The following is a 12,220-nucleotide window of genomic DNA, read 5'->3' as shown; positions in this document are numbered from 1 at the left end:
CCTTCACTAAATGATAGGGTGCGCCACTCCTCAGCTAACCTATCACTTCCCTCCATTCACAAGCCTAATTATCGCACCTGTTAATCCCTCTATATATGCTCTCCCATTTTTCATCAGCTGTCTTCCAGGTGTCAACGCGCAACCCTCCTCCACCCCTTCGCCTCCGGCTTCCAACTCAGGGACAAGCTTAACCTTCTCCCTTCTAACCGGACCTAACCACTTATCACCTAGACTAGACCCAGGGGTTCATCGGAAACGGTTCTTTCCCTTCCCGAATGATATCCTACAAAACCTGGGCCTAATCACCAATCACCATTTCATTAAATTGTCATAAACTGTCATCATTATGTTTCAGTTATATAATGTGACCCGATAATAAACATGTATTTCATACATCACGTCTCTCCTGATTGAACTATGCTTTTTAAAACTTCATGTATTCCTAATTCATAAATTAGAGGCTATTTAAGGAAATTACATTGCTCTTAATATGTATAGTTTCTCTGGTCAGCTGTCAAAACTTTCTTCACAACGACCAAATGAATATAATATGGTTCTACCTCTGAGACTAATTTCAATAAATCAAACTGGTTTCAGGTTTTTATGAGCTCCCTAACCTCAGTAGCCTACTTCTCATACAAAGCTCAGAGCTGTGACACGCCTGTAGGAGTCACTAACAGCACCATTTCTTCTTCCCCAGACTTCAGTTCCTCCTCCTCCACCAACCAGACAAATCTGTTCCCAAGTCATCATCAAACAGAGACACAGCGGGTACCGAAAGTTGTCAGGAAGAGGGGTCGGACTTTTTGGGTAAAAGGGCGCAGTTATCGTAACGTTTTTGGCAGGACAGAAGCGGAATACATTAAATAGTTCCGACTGGAAAGTTTGGTCTGAAGTCGCGTGGGCAGTGATTTCCCTGTGCCAGTTTGCTGTGCTTTCCCAGCCGTGTGACAGGTTGCTACTACTTCACAGTTCAAGGTAAGATAGTGTTTCCTTTGAGTTAGTTTTTTGACAGCAGTGTTGGTTTTATGTAACATTCAGCGTCACGTTGCCTAGTGACATCGTGGTGTGGCGTCTAACTTTTCTCTGTGAAGTATCCAGCGATAGAAGCTCGCAGTGTTGCATGTTGCAAACAACAGCTATTTTAAAGCATAGTTTTGCAAGCTAATTAACACTAAAAGAATGAGACGCAGAGCAAAGCTAAAACAATCGGGTGAGGTTAACTAGAGTTACTAAAAAAAGTCGTTCAACCTCATTTAAAAATCAAACATGTAATTGTTCATTTATTTCAAATAACAACTACCTGCCATCCAAAAAAAGTCCACTCAATTGAGTTTATTTCCAAAAATTCCCAATTGTGTATAGGTCATATAACCATAACAAATTAAATGTCACAAAAAAAGAAACATTAATCTACATTAATTATATTTAAAAAGGGGTTCTGGTTAATGGGGCTTCCATTACAGTGGAAAAGCAATAGAACAACAACATCCTCTCCTTTTACAACCTAAACTGTTGGTAGTTTGTTTATTAAACTACACACATTTTACGTAAAGAGGTAAATTACTATCTCTATGCAAATTAAATGTATAACCAGTAAGCTGAATGTAGTTAAACTGATTTAATTTACATGTAGTTCCCTACCTGGTTGCGTCCACATGAATAAGAAATGACTCAACCACAACATAATGTCCTTACAATGTGTAGGCCAATTAGACTGTGGGAGCTAGTTTGTTATGACCTTGTGGGAGAACATTACCTTAATATTCCTATACTTTAAGTTTGTATTGAGTGTCTTTAAAAGTGACTTTTGAGTGTTAAGTGGTTTTAAAATAATTGTATGAACTTCTGTTCAGAATATAATATTACAATTACTGTTATTTTATGACCAAAGGCTACTTATTTTTGGCAGGGAATCGCGAGTTGTCACATGCCGAGAAGCTCTGAATGTGAGCTTCAAGAGTGACAAAACTTAAGGCCTATAAAGACATCAGATTACCTGATATTCAAGTGTTTACAAATGTTTATTATTATTTACTTACTGAATTCTTTTTTATTTGTATGAACTAAGTCTGTTTTACTTAATATTTCTTTCAATTATTTCAATGCATTATTTTTCTCTTCTACACATTATTCTATCTCTTTGATATATGGTGTTTTTAGCTTTTTTATTATGTACATTGACCTTCTTGGAACTGGAACAAAATAAGACATTTTGAAGGCATAACATTTTTCTTTATTTAAAGAAGTCATTTAAGTAATTGTGTGCCTGATTTCACGTACTGTAAGCGTGTAGTTCAACATCAAATCATTAATTCTGAGTCCTTTCAGAGGCAACTGCTGAATGAGATGCATCACCAACAATACTGTCATCACTGGAGTTCCTCCTCACTGATTGTCCCTTTCTCTTCAGCGTTGAACAACCTAATCACTGTGCTTGTGTTTGGTTATGACTGAGCATCGCTTACGGTGGCAGGAAATGTGAATTTGAACTCAGCACATCATTTCATCGCCGCCATTCATTGATGGATCTACCAGATGTGGAGATTATTCTGCATGCATTGCAGCAGTGTACTTTGATTGTTGACCACTATGGGTGTTGGTTCTTGTTTTATTTGATTAATGATTTATGTCTTCAGGGGGAAATGTGTATTACATGCTTCAGTAAAGATTGGACGTCTCACACTCCCTCGGGAAGCATTCCCAGGGACACATTATGAAGAAAGAGATATACTTCAGAGACCTGCCACAAAGGTCAAATGGGACCATATCCAAACAGCAGTTCCTTTTTTACCTCTTGTGCCATGGTGGTAGGCTGAGGATCACGTCTATTCTGGTGTATGGGAGTGGAGAGAGAGGTTTCCCACTGTCTGACCCCACATTCCTGCTTCTCCCATGGCATAGGGTCAGAGCCCCCCCACCTCTGCTCCAACCCACTGTTGAGAATAAATATGTCCATCTTCTATTGCATTTCACTCTTGTGATTTATTCTCTCCGCCAACTTTTAGGGGTGAGAATTTACTCTTTGGCTGCTCTCTAACTTTACAAATCATATAAATCAGAATCAGGTTCACAAGTAGGTTCCCATGTAAAAGCGAATACGAAAAAAACAAGAACATAAGTATGGAATAGACTAGAGATACAATAAAAGGGTGAAGAATATAAAAAAATAGTTAACATATATCTGAATACAATTTAAAGAGCTTTTAGAACAAAAAAGTACAGTACAATGTGTAAAAGCAAACCTATAAATATCGATATATGAAACTTATATTTGTATTAAAATGAAACCGCTGTTATGAAAACCGGTCCAATACAACATGTAAAAGGTATCATAAAAATACTTTAAATATATTTGAATTGGAATAAAAGAGCTGTTAGCACACATAGTACACATAAAACTTGTCAAAGATAACCTATACAAATGTGTTAAATATATCTAAAGTAAAACGATAGTGTTGTATAGAAAGATCGAAAATAAAAATACTATAAAAATATATGCAATATACTGTATATCACTACAGTACAATCAAGGGCTTGCAGTAGCTTACAAATATAACCATCGGATTATTTTACGAGTCATCTACTTGCCATTCTTCTGTCAAAGAAGAAAGGCCTTAGATTTATAAAATGAAACCAACACTGACATCAGAGGCTGCTAACTTTCCAGAGGACTGTTTGGAACCAGGAACAATCATAACCTTTGTCAAGAGGTTTTTTCCTCTGGGACCCACTGGCTGGTTCTCTGCAGCGGTAAACAAAAGCAGCAATGTTAGCCTCTGACTGTGTTTACTTCCTCAGCTCTCTCTGTCACCACAGAGTTCGCCTCTTGTTCTGTCCCATCGTGAAAGTTCCTATTCTGTGGGACGAGGGGGGCAGGACCGATCTCATTGCACCAGGCAACACAATGGATGAACTGTGCTGCTATATCAACATTTATTCTTTTTTTTTACCCTGCTACTTGAATCATTTCTTCCCTCTGGGCCAATCAGCAACAGGAAGAGCAAGGCTGTGCATCTGTGTCTTTGTCTGTGTGAGACATCGCTGGTTCTGTGCTACCGACAAGTGGCTGCCATGAGTCACTCTGACTTTGCACCAGAAAATCCCGTACTATGGTCCTTATTTTAGGCTGTTGGTCAAGTTTGATACGTGTCTTACTCAAGCAGTGCATTCATGAGATGCAGATGGGATACCTAACTCTCAGCCGTATATATCCACTGCCAGCAGCACATTCTGTGTCTATATTTTTACCTTGCTATGTGAAAGGAAGGCGCTTGTTTACAGTCAAGTCTATTTTGTGCAGTAGACTCTTTTCTTAGTTTGAACCTGTTATATTGTAGCCCACCGTAGAGTCGGAGTTTGCATGTTTTAGTACATGCCATCCATACGTGTCATTTCTTCAGTAAATGAGCATGTGGAAGTGAGTTCTTTGGCTGCTGCTGTGCTTTCAAGCTGTACCACGCAGTTTTGTTTCAGAGCAGAGCGGGATTTGTAATGTCAGCCTTGTTGACTTTATCCGGGGGGGGGGCTTCCTCTCCTGACCGCCTGTGTAGCTTAAGCCTGTGTCCGTGGCCTTTGTCTGTGTTGGCAAACGCATGTGTTGTTGTTTTTTAAACGGATATATAAACTAGGAGCCAACAATGGTAAAGACATTAAGGGCTTTACATGATGTTGAACCATATAGTTCAATGATAGGAAGTAGTATAACATAGCAAGCAACACATAATGATGTAAATGGCACCAAAGAATACACCATAATACTGCAATTTATAACTTGTCAATCAATTATCTTATCTATCGACCTAATAGAGTGGTGCAGTAATGAGTCCTAAAACCCGGTACACTCAGTAAATACTCCACTAGTGATTGTCTGAAGCTTCTATGTGACATAACTGGATGTTACTAACAAGTGACTAAATGAGACTACTAAACGTCATCACGCTGACACGAGTCCGCCTTTGGCTTAGCTATTCGTCTGTGATGTAGTTTGCTTATCGCATTAATTCCTGCCTATTGCATTCACGCTTCAAAAATCATAAAGTGGTGTTAATATGTGGAGATTATCCTGCTGAACAACACACGTTTGTTAGCCACAAACCTTATTTTCTGCAATATACTGAAATCCAAAGAGGGATCCATTCAAATGCTAACTTCTGGTTCGGCCACATTTCTTATTTAAATCTAATGAAAGATTTAAACTAATTTAAATGATCATATAGGTAAAAAATACGTGTAGGCTATAGGCAAATCATTTAGTTGACAGATATTTGAGACAAAAGCTAAAATGATCATGTGATGATGGTTATATTCTGGGAACCATACATTTCTTACAACATTGTAATGAAATCCATCCTTTAGTTGAGATATTTCCTTCTGGACCATCACTGCCATCCATGGAGAAAATGTAAATGGCGTACAAGTTAGCATTTCATATAATACACAAGTATAAAATGAACAGTTAACATATTAAAATGAGCACCCACATGTTTGCCTAATGTGTTTGTAGAAGCATTTTTGTTTAGTCACTTTTTTAGGGTCAGTGTTTTGGCAAGACTCAAAAATAATGAAAAGAGAATAATGGGTCGATTCGACAGCATACTGAGAGGGTTGAAATATGATAATATTTGCACATGCGTATAGGGAAAGCATGTGTTGCACTTATTCTGTCTTTTAAGACAAATCGTGAAACTCCCCTTGTGGCGAACCTTTGCTCACTGCCTAATGGTTTATTTGTATTTTCAGTTAAGAATGTGGTCTCACATTTGTCTTCGCTAACATATTTATACAAATATTGGGCAACAGTGCAGCCCTAATTGCAACTCCAGACTTTAAACTTTTGTGTCATATGTTATCATTTAGATTTCTATATGTAAGGATTAAAGGCTTTATTGAAGCAAAAGAAGAAAGTGAGAACCTGGTTGTAATTAATGACATTGGTGTCTCGTTTAAAAAAACACATATTTGTGTAAATAATGGCCTATGTCCATACCCATGAATCATTTCAGTGAAAACCAGTGTAGGTCATATTTTGAGTGTCACAGCTGAGCCCAGGGCTGCAGTGTAGAGTTTCCTTTTAAAACGAATGAGTCACATTACCATAGCCATATATTATATTTGATGGAACGGTGTTGATTTTATTTGTCATTAGTTGCTTTAAATTTAGAAGGGATTTCTGTTTCATTTGACTGTCCATATCCTGAATTTAACTCATGTAGCCTGTTAAAAAACTCTTAATGTCTACGATTGTAGCCGGTCCAGGAATGGGGGGGGATCTCATTATCCTGCTCCAGACCATTTTTACCATTTTATGTAAAGGATGGCTCCAGTAACTATAAACAGGACTTTGATCCTATATCTGAGTAATACTGTATTTATAAGGTCTCAGCTTTTTGCACTTTTTTCAGAGTGACTGCACTGTATAAAATGTGACAGTGAAATAACTAGAAGTAAGTTCAGGCTCTGGGAAAAGGGACAAAGAGGACAAACAGTCTATGCTGTTAAGGATACTGATGATTTTGGCATTCAGAATATATAAGATAAAATTCTGTTGCTTTTGGGGATTTCTCCAGAATTTGTCATCACAAGCGCACAAGAGGAAACACACATGCAAAAATAATACAAATTGGTGTCTGCAGTTAAACATGTCCACCAGCCTCCACCGCATTGCACTAGCCAATAATTACTTCACTCCTAAAACAACCATTTATTTAATTATTATTCACCCTTTGTTACCTTCACTTTTTAAACAAATAAATCATTTTGTATGCATGCCTTCACAGTGAACAATGAGGCAACACTTTATATAAAAAAACATCTTTTAACAAACTCTCACACAACCCGTGGATAATAATCCAGTTATCATTTATCGGTTTATTGAATTTTGTATTCAGTTTGTTTGCCTGTGACATTTAACATTGTACCCTCAATTATCAAATAGAAAGAATACGATGGTAACTTATAATCATTTCCAATCTACTATAAACAAATACAAATGGGGACCTTTGTTCTATCCTAATATATTTTTACATTAGACTCAGAAGTGTTCAGGGACATACTGGATTTTAAAGTATTTCATCGATTTCTTAAAAATGTTTGTTTTGTGACCAGAAGCACTCTCACCGCTTGAATGTAAGGTTATTTATGGAAAGAATACACTATAATGTGACAGAAACGGGCATCAAACATACTGTAGCTGTTCATATGTGCTACTCTTTTATCCTTGTTTCAAGGCAATGCTCTCCTGTATACAACACACTGTTTGGTAATAGATAAGATAAGATAAGATAAGACTTTAAGATAAGATTTATCCCGAAGGAAATTGTTGTGCCAGAGTAACAAAATACAATAAACACAATGAACACAACAGCAAAACTGTACACTAAAAGTGCAACAAAAAGAGCAATTAAACATCTAGGAATTTGAGACTGGCTTCTCACAACAGGAACTCCTTTTTTATGTTGAATTGACATTTGTGTAGACGGCCTTACATGTGTAAATATGAACTTTTAAGGACTTATTGTGATGCAGTATAAAAAGCAATGCCATATTTTGCAGATCTTCCTCAGGGCTGTGGGAAGGTCTACTTGAGCGGTTGCTTGTTCCCCCGATACTCTGCTCCAGTAGTCTGATGAATAGCAATTTGGCTGTTTTGCATCATGCTGTGTGGGACACAAAATAACAGACATTTACTACTAACTAGTTTTCTGTCCTATGAGATTTGTGTAAGAAAGGTTTACATACTGTAAATTAAAACGACAAAATAACAACTTGAACATTCCCCCTCAAATGAAAGGCTGCAGAGGCAAGACCTACATTTTCGACCCCCCATGAACAGCCAATAACATTTCTTTAAAAATAGTAATCCCTGACGTCAAAATGACTGCCAAACATTTTTTTGTACCTTCCTTCCCTCCCACTTAAGTCAAGTCCCTCTGGTTAATCACCAAAGGCGATTAAGTTGCCAGTTTTCTGCCACGAACAATGTACCATTCCAAAATAAATTGTACAATTTATATTAATAATGCCAACCACTATTACCAACAACATTATATTTGTCTTACTCATGGCTGGTGTGCGGAACATTTTGTCTCCCCCCTCTGACAGTGAGAGTAATAACCATCTGGGAGAGACAATAGTAACAAACCAGCAGTCAGTATTAAAGTGGAATCTAGATTAAACAAAGATCACAGCGTTTAGTGGAAGGATTAAAGGAAAAAGACAATATGACTTAGAGCTATCCTGGGGTGGGAGTGTGTTGGCAAGTTTCTATAGAGTTTTTCTGTAGTCAGGTAAAAGTAATTTAAAATCTGAGGGGAAGGCAAGCAGTGATTGCTGCCATGTTGGCAGTACAATGAGCAACATTGGAGCAACCATCCTTTTGGAGGATGATGATAAAATGCTCTTATAAAATCATCTCTTTTTGAATTTGCAATTATAATTGATTTCACCTCTGGCTTAGGTTAGGTCTAGTTATCCAAAAAGTCACAAAGCAACCACAGATTTTAGGAAGACCTAATTTCCGCAACAGCACGGTAAAGTCGCTAAAGAAGCAAGATACCACAATGTTATACAGCTAAAAAAAAAAAGATTTTCTGGTAGCGAAACCATCATTGTGTGAACTTCTTTGGATGTCAAACTAATTTGGATTTCATTCGGAAAAGCACTTGTTTGCAACAGCCTACGTTTTTTTTCTCGTGAAAACAAGAAAGAAAAGAAATCAATGGCACATTACCTACCCTGCCACCTCGTAGGGGGCTGCCACTGCTGTCCTTTCTTGTCTGCTTTCCTAAATGCCTGTTCAATAAAAACCAATCCTCAAAAGAGTAATTTGTTACTCACTTAAAACCTGCTGTGATTAACTTTACACAAGGGAGCCTCATCGGGGAGGCAGAGCCAGCTCTCCTGCTGCCTCATGCCAATGCTCTAATCAAAAGCACCTTTGTGAATATCTTCAGAACCCGCTGCTTCTTGAATCGGGTCCTCACCATGGCCATTGAACTCTTTAAACATGATCTGCTCTGCTTTTGATGCCCATTGGCCAGTATTTCTGTTTTGAAACCCTGCTCTTCCTTTCATTGGTGATGAGTCACAGAGAAGAGGTCAACAATAAGTGAGGCATCACCATGTCTGGAACTCGTTACTTTTTACAGCTCGATTGCAAGAATACTGCCCCTTCTTGCCCCACATGCGATGAATTGTTGAAATCTGATGTCGGTTCTCTCCGGCATCCATCCATCAAGCAATGGTTGGGATGAGTTTGAAATATTTTAGAGTTGAAATGATTCTCGAATGTGTCTTAATCAGAAACCTTTTCACAGTAGAATGTGAGTTAATTCAAATCAAATGTTGAAATCTGTACGACGCCCTCAATTGGACGTACTTGGTTTATTTAAAAGTAGATGCCACAATAAAAAAAAAAGGCAATTATAGATCATGCATGCACACACTTCGGGTTTGCTAAGCCGCCTCAAAAAGCGCCAAGTATCACATAACGACTGAGGGGAATTTCTTCAGTAAATACTTGGTTTAAATTCAAGAGTGTGGTAAAAACATTTGTCACCGCCATCCCTTGTATTAACCTGCCAACAGACTGAGGAACACATTTCCCTGTGCTGCCAAATGTTCTGTTTAAATTATATATTTTATAGGTCCCAGATGGACGTCAAATATATTGGATGTAGTTATTTCAGAGCATCTGGAGCAACACATCACTGAGCACTGCATTTTCTCCAGCTACTCCATACCATCAGTTGAATATAGGCAACCCTCTCATGGGTAATTTGCTTTTCAATTTATCTTTGATTTGTATTCACATCATGCTGTGGCCAGCTGAACATGTGTTGAAATCATATGTGCACCTTTTTTCTGGTTGACTGCCTCTGACAAGTTGTTGGAATGTTGCAATCATCCACTCATTGAGGCTCTTTGGATTTGATGGAGGACATTTTACTCTTTCTATGAGAATGTCTTTAGACATGCTAGTGGCATGGTTGTAGGAAATGATCTGTAAAGCTGCATGTTGGATTGCCTTGAAACTTGGTACAGGACACTCTTTGTCCCCAGAGGATAAATCCGACCCTCCTTGGTGATCTACTGACTTTTTGTCTTTTGCTAACATATGTTGACTTGAACTATCTCGACAATTATTAAATCGATGACCGTGACATTTGGTACTTGCAGTATATCCTTATTGCCACGGTGATACATTTGTGTACTGTTGGTCCTCTGACTTTTCATCTATAGTAGCTTCACCATCTGGTAAGATTTCGATGTATCAAATACTTTGGTTTATAGACATATCCCAGAAAAACTAAAGGCAGCTTCAGCTGAACTTTATGTTTTTTTGCTAACATTTTTAACGCAGATGGTGAATGTCGTAAACATTTTACCTGAGGAAATTGTGCATGTGAGTATAATTATCGTGAGCATTCTCGACAATAGCATTGAGCTCAAAGTTGACCCTACTCAAACCCTAACCCTACCTAAACTGTAGAAGACCCAAAATGTACCTCACAGCACACGTTTATTAGTGGAAAGCTGGGACCCTATTAGAGGCAAATACTGTTTGTAAATTCTATGAACCAAACCCAGCTGGCCCTGATAGTTTCAGACCTTTTTATAAGTAGTCATTTTGAAGCAGATTGATATTCACAAGGCAATGTTTACAATATATAAAAACAACACCATGTTACATCTTACCTTTGTCACCTTTTTAGTAGCAGCCTTATGCAAGATTACATTTGCTAAAATAAGTACAAAATAAAAACTTAAAGTAAATACAAATACATAAAAGGGAAATGTATAAAAGGTAAACAAAAATAAAGAGATAAAGTCATTAATTAAAATAGATCAGAATCTGAATACCTAAGAAATTATAATAACAAAAGTTACGTGTGTGTGTGTGTGTGTGTGTGTGTGTGTGTGTGTGTGTGTGTGTGTGTGTGTGTGTGTGTGTGTGTGTGTGTGTGTGTGTGTGTGTGTGTGTGTGTGTGTGTGTGTGTGTGTGTGTGTGTGTGTGTGTGTGTGTGTGTGTGTGTGTGTGTGTGTGTGTGTGTGTGTGTGTGTGTGTGTGTGTGTGTGTGTGTGTGTGTGTGTGTGTGTGTGTGTGTGTGTGTGTGTGTGTGTGTGTGTGTGTGTGTGTGTGTGTGTGTGTGTGTGTGTGTGTGTGTGTGTGTGTGTGTGTGTGTGTGTGTGTGCGTGTGTGTGTGTGTGGTCTAGGGGCTGCTGGTTGTATAGTCTGACCGCTGCAGGAAGGAAGGACCTGCGGTATCTCTCCGTTAGACAGTGGGGGTGCAGCAGCCTGTCACTGAAGGAGCTTCTATATAGTGATCAGAACATGCAGATGTCCCAATTCGGGTCTACAGTTGGATCAGATGGACACTATTGCAAAGGAAAAGCCTCACTGAGACACATGCATGGATTGTTTTTCTCTGACTGATGGATGTCCTTGTATGACCCTGAAAAATAGATGATGGGTAATTTGTAGGACTAGTTCTTTAAAGGTTTCCATTTAAGAATAACAGATTGAGAACAGTCTTTATTTTTCATATATGTATTTATTGACAAAGAGACAAGAGAGTCTGAGACCAATAAACCGTGTAAGTAATGGAAATTGAGAGGTTGTGAGTGTGTGTTTATTTACCCAATAGAGGGCTGAAAGGAGATCCTTCCTGAGCTCACACGTCTTTTGGCCTCTAACCTCGGAGACAGGAGACACGGTTTGAAGTATGATGCTGCAAAGAGAAGGTGGCAGTTTAGCCTTTTAATGTAAGCAAATAGGGGCTTGGTGTTGATGTTTGATTGGTGTGATATGTTCATCTTGTCCTTACTTTGGAAATGTTTTGGCATTAAAAAAAAAAAAGCATGAGATAGTGAATACATTTCCCTAAGATTAGAATCAGTTTGTATTAATCTACGTCCTGTTATTTCAAGACAGTCACAATGGTTTTCTAATTTCCTGCTGTTTTGTTTTTATTTACCCAAAAGCAAAGTATATCATGTTTATATAAGAAGATTGGAGATGTTTTGCTGCATTCCACTAACTGCATAATGCGCCAAATAGCCCGGGGATTTTCTTGGTTGTGGCCTTCAAAATCTCAGGAAAATATCTAATAAAATTGCTAGAATATAGTTTTTGAAAACAGTTGGAGCCCTGTGACAGAAACTGGAATGTAAAAAGAAAAAGCTAATTCTAATTAATTGTATGTCAAATACATAATTT

General features: G+C 38.0%; 1 protein-coding gene across 4 annotated transcripts in view; it reads left to right on the top strand.

Moving 5' to 3' along the window:
• The first annotated feature begins 711 nt into the window (after positions 1-711).
• The window catches only part of tspan9a (tetraspanin 9a), a 211,111-nt gene continuing 199,602 nt past the window's right edge, over positions 712-12,220 (top strand). For all 4 annotated transcript variants that reach the window (XM_079680012.1, XM_079680011.1, XM_079680010.1 and 1 more), the window contains exon 1: positions 712-978. The gene's annotated coding sequence lies outside the window, so the exon portion shown is untranslated. The remainder of the gene's footprint in view (positions 979-12,220) is intronic.

This window comes from Notothenia rossii, assembly GCF_949606895.1.
Source record: "Notothenia rossii genome assembly, chromosome: 5".
Classification (NCBI taxonomy): domain Eukaryota; kingdom Metazoa; phylum Chordata; class Actinopteri; order Perciformes; family Nototheniidae; genus Notothenia; species Notothenia rossii.
The sequence above is the reverse complement of the archived record's forward strand: the minus strand, read 5'-3'. Positions and strand labels throughout refer to the sequence as shown.